At 45.5% G+C, this 8,380-nt stretch overlaps 1 long non-coding RNA gene across 1 annotated transcript; it reads left to right on the top strand.

Moving 5' to 3' along the window:
* Positions 1 to 5,460: 5,460 nt before the first annotated feature.
* Positions 5,461 to 6,435, top strand: LOC129594993 (uncharacterized). Its single transcript, XR_008691249.1, has 3 exons — positions 5,461 to 5,569; positions 6,060 to 6,175; positions 6,297 to 6,435. It is a non-coding gene; the product is annotated as an uncharacterized LOC129594993 (long non-coding RNA).
* The last annotated feature ends 1,945 nt before the right edge of the window (positions 6,436 to 8,380 follow it).

Here is an 8,380-nt window from a genome sequence, read left to right as displayed (position 1 = left end):
GAATTTGTTGGCTCAATGATACCATCTTTAATCATTTCCTGTGTTTTAGATTGAAGCCATTTACGATCTTCAAATGACGTGCGGTACGGAGGAGTTCTGACCGGCAAACTGGTACCTGTATCCACGGAGTGCTCATAAATGGTACAGCATCCCACGGGGCGCGCTTTAGTCGGAAGTACAGCTTTTGCCTGATAGAAGATAGCTTTTAATTCCTCCTTGCTCGGACAAATGTCTCCGACTTTGATTTTCGCGAAGGTTTCTTCTGTTTCAGGATCAACCACACTAACAGCGGGTGGCGGCAGCTGCATAGCCACACATTCGTTAATTTTCTCCGGTGCCGGAACACCCTCCTCAATACTGGGAATGTCAGCAATTGCTTCCTGACAATTCTTTTGGAACTCCGGAGAGTCCATCTGGTACACTGCATCAACTAGAGCCACTTCGCCAAGGTTCGTTTCTTCATTTAAAACTAGCGGCTTGTCGGAGACGTTTACAACACAGACTCGGCAATTATCGTACTCATTTAGCGTTAAAACGCCATCCAATAATACCGCATTTTTATTTGTTGCAGGGATACACCCTTCATAGAGAAAGGGCTGAGTGTATAGGTACTCATCCTGGAATTCCATAAACTGCTCATCGGACATTGACGTCGTTGCCCGAATAATTCCCTGTGAATGGGGCTGAATTATAACCGGTGAAGCCGGAAAAAGCTCCATTTTAAAGCAGTCAATAGGACCAGGTTCAGGCTCGAACCGGTAAATGTCCTGTTCAACCGAGTCAATTTCCGTTTGTGCTTGTGCCTGTTTCAGATGGGCATCCCTGTACGCCAACTCGATGGCATCTTTCGTTTACACACATGCCGGGATCCCTGGATTCACGGACGTCCTGGGACCGTTTGGGTAAGTTTTTAGCCACTGGCTGCTGCTGAACGGGGGCTGGCTGCACAGTTTCAGCCGACATTTGACTTGCAGCTTCTCTTTCCGCATATTCACGTTTAATTCTACGACTGTAACTAGACTTTTTACGCCGTGGAGAACTCCTTCCCGAACCTTCTGTTGACGGTTCGACATTTCCGGCAGTGGGTTGAGCTAAACTGACGGCTGCAGAATCTCTCAGCGCTTTTTGCTTCTGTATTTCATTCCAGATTTCCCACTGCTCGTTAATGTTAACATTTGTTGAGACATCGTAGATCGCTCTGGACTCCTTTGAAACGAACTCAGATTGTTTCTGCTGCGGTGAGTTATTAATTGTTTGCGAATTAATTTCCCTTTGCTTCTCCGCCTGTTTATCTTCATAGGAGACCGGACACGAGCCGATATTGATGGGCTTCATGCCATCAGCTGGGACAAAGCTACCATTCTCGAATTCTCCTGCCGGAGCCGGGTTATCCACAGAAAAGGTAACCTTACGTTTTCCTGTAGCTTTTTGTGCATGTAATTGCTCGGTACGTTTTAAAGTTTCAAAATGCCGGCGATCATTAACCGAGTTTCGACATACATCACAATTTTTCTCATAACGCTCAATTTCAATAATGCAGTCAGGCCAATAGAAAAGCTTGACCAAATACGGATACAATTTCTCATGCGGGCCATACGCTTGCTTATGAATTAATATTTCGTGAAAGCAGGCTATCAACTTTTGTCGCCATTGGTGCGGCACGTAAATCCGTGGGCAAGCACCAGAGTGATCAGGTACTCTACACAAAATTCCTTCGCAGATTACAAACCGATTTATTTCATACTTAGTAAAATTCGTATTAGCATGCGACGGTTTTTTGTACATCTTGTACCACATCCGGCTATCAACACACTGCTGTTGGGTTTCACGCCAGAACTGTGGGTCACGAAATCTTTTCTCTGTAGGGAACAACTGCTTATCCTGTGGCCTGTCCATCGGCGTCATCCACTTTTTCAATTCTGGATTCCGTGCCATATAGGACGGATAGTCGTGGACTTCATCGAAGTCTCTGCGGTCACGCTCAACCGGTATGACATTCAACAGCTTGTTGTCCATGCTTAGACATTCGACTGACTTCGCAGATTTGTCCAGAACACCCATGTACAGGTATCTCGCAGCCGGATGCTGCTTCAACACTGCATCTACAGAAGAGATTTGAATCGGAAGTTGTAGGGAATCGTCACCCCCACGAACTTGACTGGAGCCAGAAGTAGGCACAGGACTGACCGATGCCGAAGACGAGATACTTGAACTGCTTGCCGGTAACGGCTGCGAAATTTTTTCCTTTTTAATTGGCGGCTGAGGAGACGCCTGTTCTCTCCCCCACGAACTTGACTGCATACTATTTACAATTGATTCACCGCCTCCCCCACGAACTTGACTCGGTTCTGGGTTTTTCTCCACTTTAATTTCCTTTTTGATTGCAGGACGGACAGATTCGTCAGCAACGGAAGCTGCTCTCGGCAAATATTGCCTGATCATTTCCTGGACTACACTTCGCACAAACTCCTCATCACGTTGGTCAGATCCCTTTTTGGTCGGCACCGTCAGCACGGGCACAATTTCTTTAGTTTCCGCTTTCACTGGAGCATCAGCTACTTTTATTGCTGGTGACGATTGGACTGGACGCGGCCATTCCTGCTTGGCTTTTTGTAAGTGTAAAATACAAATCTCTGGATCAGCTTTCGCCAGGATCAAATGGGCTGACTCATATGGGACAAATTTTGCCTCCTTAGCGACACCGATGCGCTCTGTTAACATCAATGCGGGGATTGCGGGAGACGGCTTAACTCCCGGGGGAATTAGCGGGTCAAAATCATGCGAGCGAATGACGTCGGACATGAGGTGAGTTTCGCGACGGAAGAATGCCGGAGCATTAGGCTGTCTGCGCGAGAGGCGCCAAGTCATAGTATTCATGTCAAGAACAAATGGTTTTGTAGCTAAAAAGTCTAAACCTAAAACAACGTGGTCCCTATCAAAAGTGGAACTCACAAGAATTGCGTGTTCGAAGGCCATCCCAAATTCATGGATGGTGACCACCACCAACAACGGCTCAATCAACTGTCTTCCCTGGTAAGCCGTGTGAACAACTCTGCCTTTAATGTGATCAGGACAGCGATGGATATTTAATTTTAAATCGTTAGCCATTTTGAGAGACATGACTGAAATGCTTGAACCGGTATCTAGCATGGTTTTCACCTTCTGGTAATTTATGTCAATTACAGAATACCATGCCTGGGCGTCGAGCGTCGGCAGCAAACATACGTGATCTGCCAACGGATATTGCGAAAAATCCTGGACTTCCATTTTATTACACTGCGGCGTCGGAGAGGACAATCCAGCTGGTAAGTCCAATTCCATCATATTAATTTGTTGCGTTGGATTATTGTACCTGGCTAACAATTCTGCAGACGGTTCGTACTGACGAGGGAGAACGAACTGATTCGTACAACCTGCTGCCGGATGGAGGCCATGACAGCGGAAACAAATTTCAACTCCGCGATTTGTTCGCCATTTATCCTTGAGAATATTTCGTTCGTCAAACGGAGGCTGACTGCTGGCCTGCTGGTTCAGTCTGAAATTCTGATTCTGATTTTGATTTTGTTGGCGATTATTATTATTATAACCGCCGCGCCCGCGATAATTATTATTATTATTCCGGTAGTTTCCACGGTTATTACCACCATTATAATTGTTATTAATCATAGGGCCGTCCTGTTGGTACTGCGGATTCTGCACCGGTTGCTGAAACTGAGGCTGCATAACCGGCATCATCGGATTCATCATTTGAACTGGGACAGACATAGGAGCCTGCATGGGGATTGGCTGCTGAAAGGTCTGCGCAAATTGCACCGGTTGCTGCTCAACAAATTGTGGCTGCGAGTATACCGGAACTGGAACGAATTGCGGCTGGGATACACTCAGGACAGGCTGAACTGGAGCCTGAGGATTCTGTGGCTGAGGAATTACCGTTTCAGTGTACGAGCGGGAATATCCACCACGATTGTTCCCGTAATTTCCTCTGCCTCCCCGGTTCGAATAATAATTTCCCTTTTGAGACGAGCCACCGCGGCCGCCTCGATTTTCGTAGTTCGAGTTATTATTATTGCCAGCGCTTCTCGGTTCTGAAGGAGCACTTTTCTGTGATTCAGTTACTTTCTTATCTTTGTTCATACGTTTCCATAGTCTTTCGCACTCTTGCAGCTTCTTTTCAAATTCTGAATAATTTTTAGGCGCTGCATTATATATTTCTCGGAACCACGCCGGTCGGTGTTCCTGTACGCCCTCCAAGAGTGCTTCAACCTGCTCCTCATCGGATACTTTTAATTCTTCGAACCATGGGAGGAAGCTATCCAGGTAAGCGCGAACTGGTTCATAATATTCCAATTTACGGTTATTCATTTTCCGGCAAATGTCGGCTTTAGATAACGAGCCGTTAAAATGCTCAACAATAGCTGGCTTGAAGATATCCACCCAGGATTTTCCTTTGTTGTCTTTCCAGAATTTTTCGAACCACTGAAAGGATGGTCCGGTGAATGCGCCAATTACTCTGCGACATGTTGTTTCATCGTTCCAGTTATTCGTAGCTCTGCATTGTTCAACATTCATGAGCCATCTCTGGATTTTTTCCGGATGAGCGTCATCAAAGGGAAGTAACTTCATGCCTCCCACCATCTTATCACCGTCTTTTTCCGCGAGCTTCGCAATCAATTCCACCACACTCTCTTGGGTGAGGGCAGTTCTATCCGATATCTGTGTTTGTTTAATTAGCCATTCCTCCAGCTGAGGATTTCTGAAAGCAGACTCGTTACTGGTTGTGCTGCTGGGACGACGGTGTTCATCATCCAACAGTACGTCATCCCCAAATTCATTTTCTGTATCTGAGCTATCTCTATTTTCGGTTCTATGCGTCTGACGACTGGCACCTTCAGGGGCCTTTTTAAATATGTCCTGCCGCAGATCATTTGACCTGTTTTTCATTTGCTTATTGGATGCTGATTCCCTTGGAATTTGGCTGTCCGAAGACGAGCGCGGCATAGAATGCGTATCCAAAAATCCGACCCGTGTTTCTGGCCTGGACTTCCGTAAGATACTTGCCGGGTTACTTTCCTCCGCTAACAATTGCTCATTTAAGACAGGGAAATTCTGATGATCAAAAGACTGAAGCGGGGTGGGATGTGCCACATCTCCTGAGGCTACAGGTACTGGAGGTTCAAAACGCTGTTCCCCGCCAACGACAGTGACATTTTTATTTTTATACTGGCGAACTTGATTATGCAGAGATTGTAGGTCTTCCGCCATTTTCACCATCAGGTCATGTTTCTGATGCCATTCATCACGAAGTTGTTTATTTTCTTCATAGAGGCGAGTACAGTTTTCAAATTTTTCAAAAGCATAAGCCTGAGCTTTCTGCAGACTTTCTCTCTCTGTGTCCACTAATCCCTGCAATCGTTCAATTTCTTTTTGGCTTGCTTCATCTCTTTCTTTAGATACGTGCACGGAACCGACCGTGGACAATTTATTCAGCTGGATTTTCGCCTGAGTGAGTTCCCGTTGAAGAGATTCCTCGCTATCTTTTGCCCGCTTCTTCTCATCTTCCAAATCCTTGGTGAGTTTCGTGACCTGGTTTTGCGCGTCCGTTAAATTTTTATTAGTTAATTTGTGCGCATCTCTTTCGGCGTTTAAATCCCTACAAGCCTTCGTTAGTTTTTGGTCTAAGTCGATAATCTGCTTAGCCGTATCCGGTGGTTGCTGAGCACTGAGACCATCAATCGTGGCTTTTGCGCTTGAAAGATCTCTCTGAGCATTTTCCAACTGTTTTTCCAGACCTCGATTCGTATCTTTTAAGGTATCACGCTCGTCTTTCATTGCGTTATATGCTACCTCCGCATTTCTGTTAGTTTGTCTTAAATCGTGCAGATTAGTATTCGCAACGCGTATCTCGTTGGCCAATCTGTCATTTTCTGTTTGTTCATTTTCGAATTTAATACGCATTTCGTTGTAATCATTTTGGAACTTTAATTTTTCACTTCGTTCCTCATCTACGCGGGCATCCAAGGACATTGTATTACCCATTTCATCTACTTTTGTTTTTGTAGATGCGATGAGAGTACGGAGACTTTGAATCAAAACGGGCATAGTTTGCCGAACTATCAAGCCAACGTCTTGATCGGTTTCTGCCGCGGCTAACTGCTCATCGACTTCCCTAGCTTGAGTAAGGAAATCCTCATCTGGTTGTTCGAAATCTTTTTCGGACACAAAGCTATGCAATTTCAATTGTGCCGGGTGGAATGTCATCGTTCCACCACGAATACTTTTGTTTGCTCTTGTTTCAGATCCCTCGGAAATATCTGCTTTATCCGCAGCCGACAATGCTATCAAGTTATTGTCTGACTGGGACGACTGGGGTTCTGTCTGGCTCTCGGCCACGCTTGGAGCTTCCGATATGGGTTCATCCAATATCGCGCCAGACGCCTGGGCTGGATTCTTCTCCTTGGCACCTCGCGTGACGCGCTCATTCGCTGCCTGTTTTTTGGGAGTTTTTCGTGTTGTTTTTGACGCTGTGAGTGCAGCTTGAGCCGCCTCTCTTCGTCTATTCAAATCTTCCGTGTATTCTGGCAGCCACCTGATTGCATCCTGCAAGGCCGTTTTAAACTGCTCATCAGTGATGTCCAGGTAAGCTTCAGGGATACACCCTTCGTACTCAATCCAGGGTTTAAAATGCGCCGGTAATCTCGTTTTGGAATTTAAGTACCGTCTGATTTCCTGATATTCAATCCATGCTTTCCCACAGAATGCATCTTGTGCTTCTGGTGGTTCCACGTTCAGAGCCACGTACATCAAATTCAACGGGATTTCTTTTGCATTAAATTTAAACCTTGTCTGAGCTCTCGACCCATCATACGCTCCGATGATTACCTTGTTATCAGGAATTTTACGCGGTGGAGGGCGATTTTTAGGAATCGACCCACCCGACATTTCAGCTTTTTATTTTAAATAACCTTTGCGGCTATTTAAAATAATACGTACAGCAGCGATTGTGCTACTGTTTCCTACAAATACCGTTATTGCTGTCGTGCAATAACAATAACTTCCCAATCCTCCTTTGAGGTTTGAATTGTTCCGTGATAATTCAATAACAGCCGACCTTTGCGGTTTTCGACTGCAAATGATTCCTAAAATTACACTGCTGCACTTTGCGTGCTGCTGTAATTTTAAACTCACAGGTCAATCACCGTTTGCCGGTGTTTACCTTTTTTCACGGTCAACTCTCTCTAGCTGCTGATTCTGGCTACCGCTTGCGGCTTGCCTTTATCTAGCTGCTGGAGATCGTTATCTCACCTAGCCACTGACAATGGCTCGGTGCCCCCTATCTGATTTATCTGCAGGCCAGTCGCACTGACACTGCTGATTACGCTTTATTTACCGCGGTTACTGCTTTGCGCAGACAACCCGGAAGTTACCCACACAGTACTGGTTTACTTAACACAGCCGACCTTTAAGGTTTCGACTGTTTAATCCCTACGGTCCAATTTAAATTAATTATTAATTTAATTGGCGAGGAAGCTCACCAGTGAGGAAGCTCACAATTGCGAGGAAGCTCGCCAGAAATAAATTAACTAGGCCAGATCTGGAACGCTGACCTCCTTCGGCGTACCTTTGCGGTTCGACGCCTTTCAAAACGGACCACTTTTACGAATAAATTACCGTCAGACTTTCCACCAATAATTTTCTGTTACATCGGGAAAATTAAAAGACACCGGTGGGCGCCATGTCGTGTATAAGCGTTCACGCCGATTAAGGCTCCATGAACTATCTTTACTCTTCCACGCCTGTAAATGTCAGTCGTTAGGCACTCGTACTCTCAAACTGTAACAGAAGAACTATGGTAGAGAAATGACGAACGATCCAGGAACACAAGAATTCAGGAATCCCTCAGGAACGAGCTAATCACAACTTCCGGTCGCGAGTCCTGCGAGGATTGGCAAGAGCTAGGACGATTGTGTCACGAGCAAACCTGTATTCTATGCAATAATCCGGGAACGATCATGTACATCAGAAGGAACAAGTATTGCTGTCTCTTTATCCAATTCACACCACAGTTCACAACGCTAGGAAATTGTCATTAGGAAGCAGTCTCAGAAGTGAATCTCAGACTACTGATTCCGATATTAGGCATCACACGAACTTATATAGACTTCGCGTTATGACATCATATACATCGCTAGTAAAAGAGAACAGCAAATCACAGAAGAGATTGACTAGATTATCCGTTTGTGTTGCAGGTGGAAGGCGGACAGTCAGCATCCGTACGTACTCCGGCGTGTGGTCCTATTCCCACAAGTCAACTTGTTCCATTGTTTTAAGACATCGTATGGCCAAAAGATGTGTTTGTACTGGCGTAAAACTCGCTTGTGCG

Source organism: Paramacrobiotus metropolitanus, unplaced genomic scaffold, assembly GCF_019649055.1.
Source record: "Paramacrobiotus metropolitanus isolate TYO unplaced genomic scaffold, Prichtersi_v1.0 Parri_scaffold0000073, whole genome shotgun sequence".
NCBI classification, from domain to species: Eukaryota; Metazoa; Tardigrada; class Eutardigrada; order Parachela; family Macrobiotidae; genus Paramacrobiotus; species Paramacrobiotus metropolitanus.
Note: the sequence above shows the minus strand (reverse complement) of the source record. Positions and strands in the feature narration are given on the sequence as shown.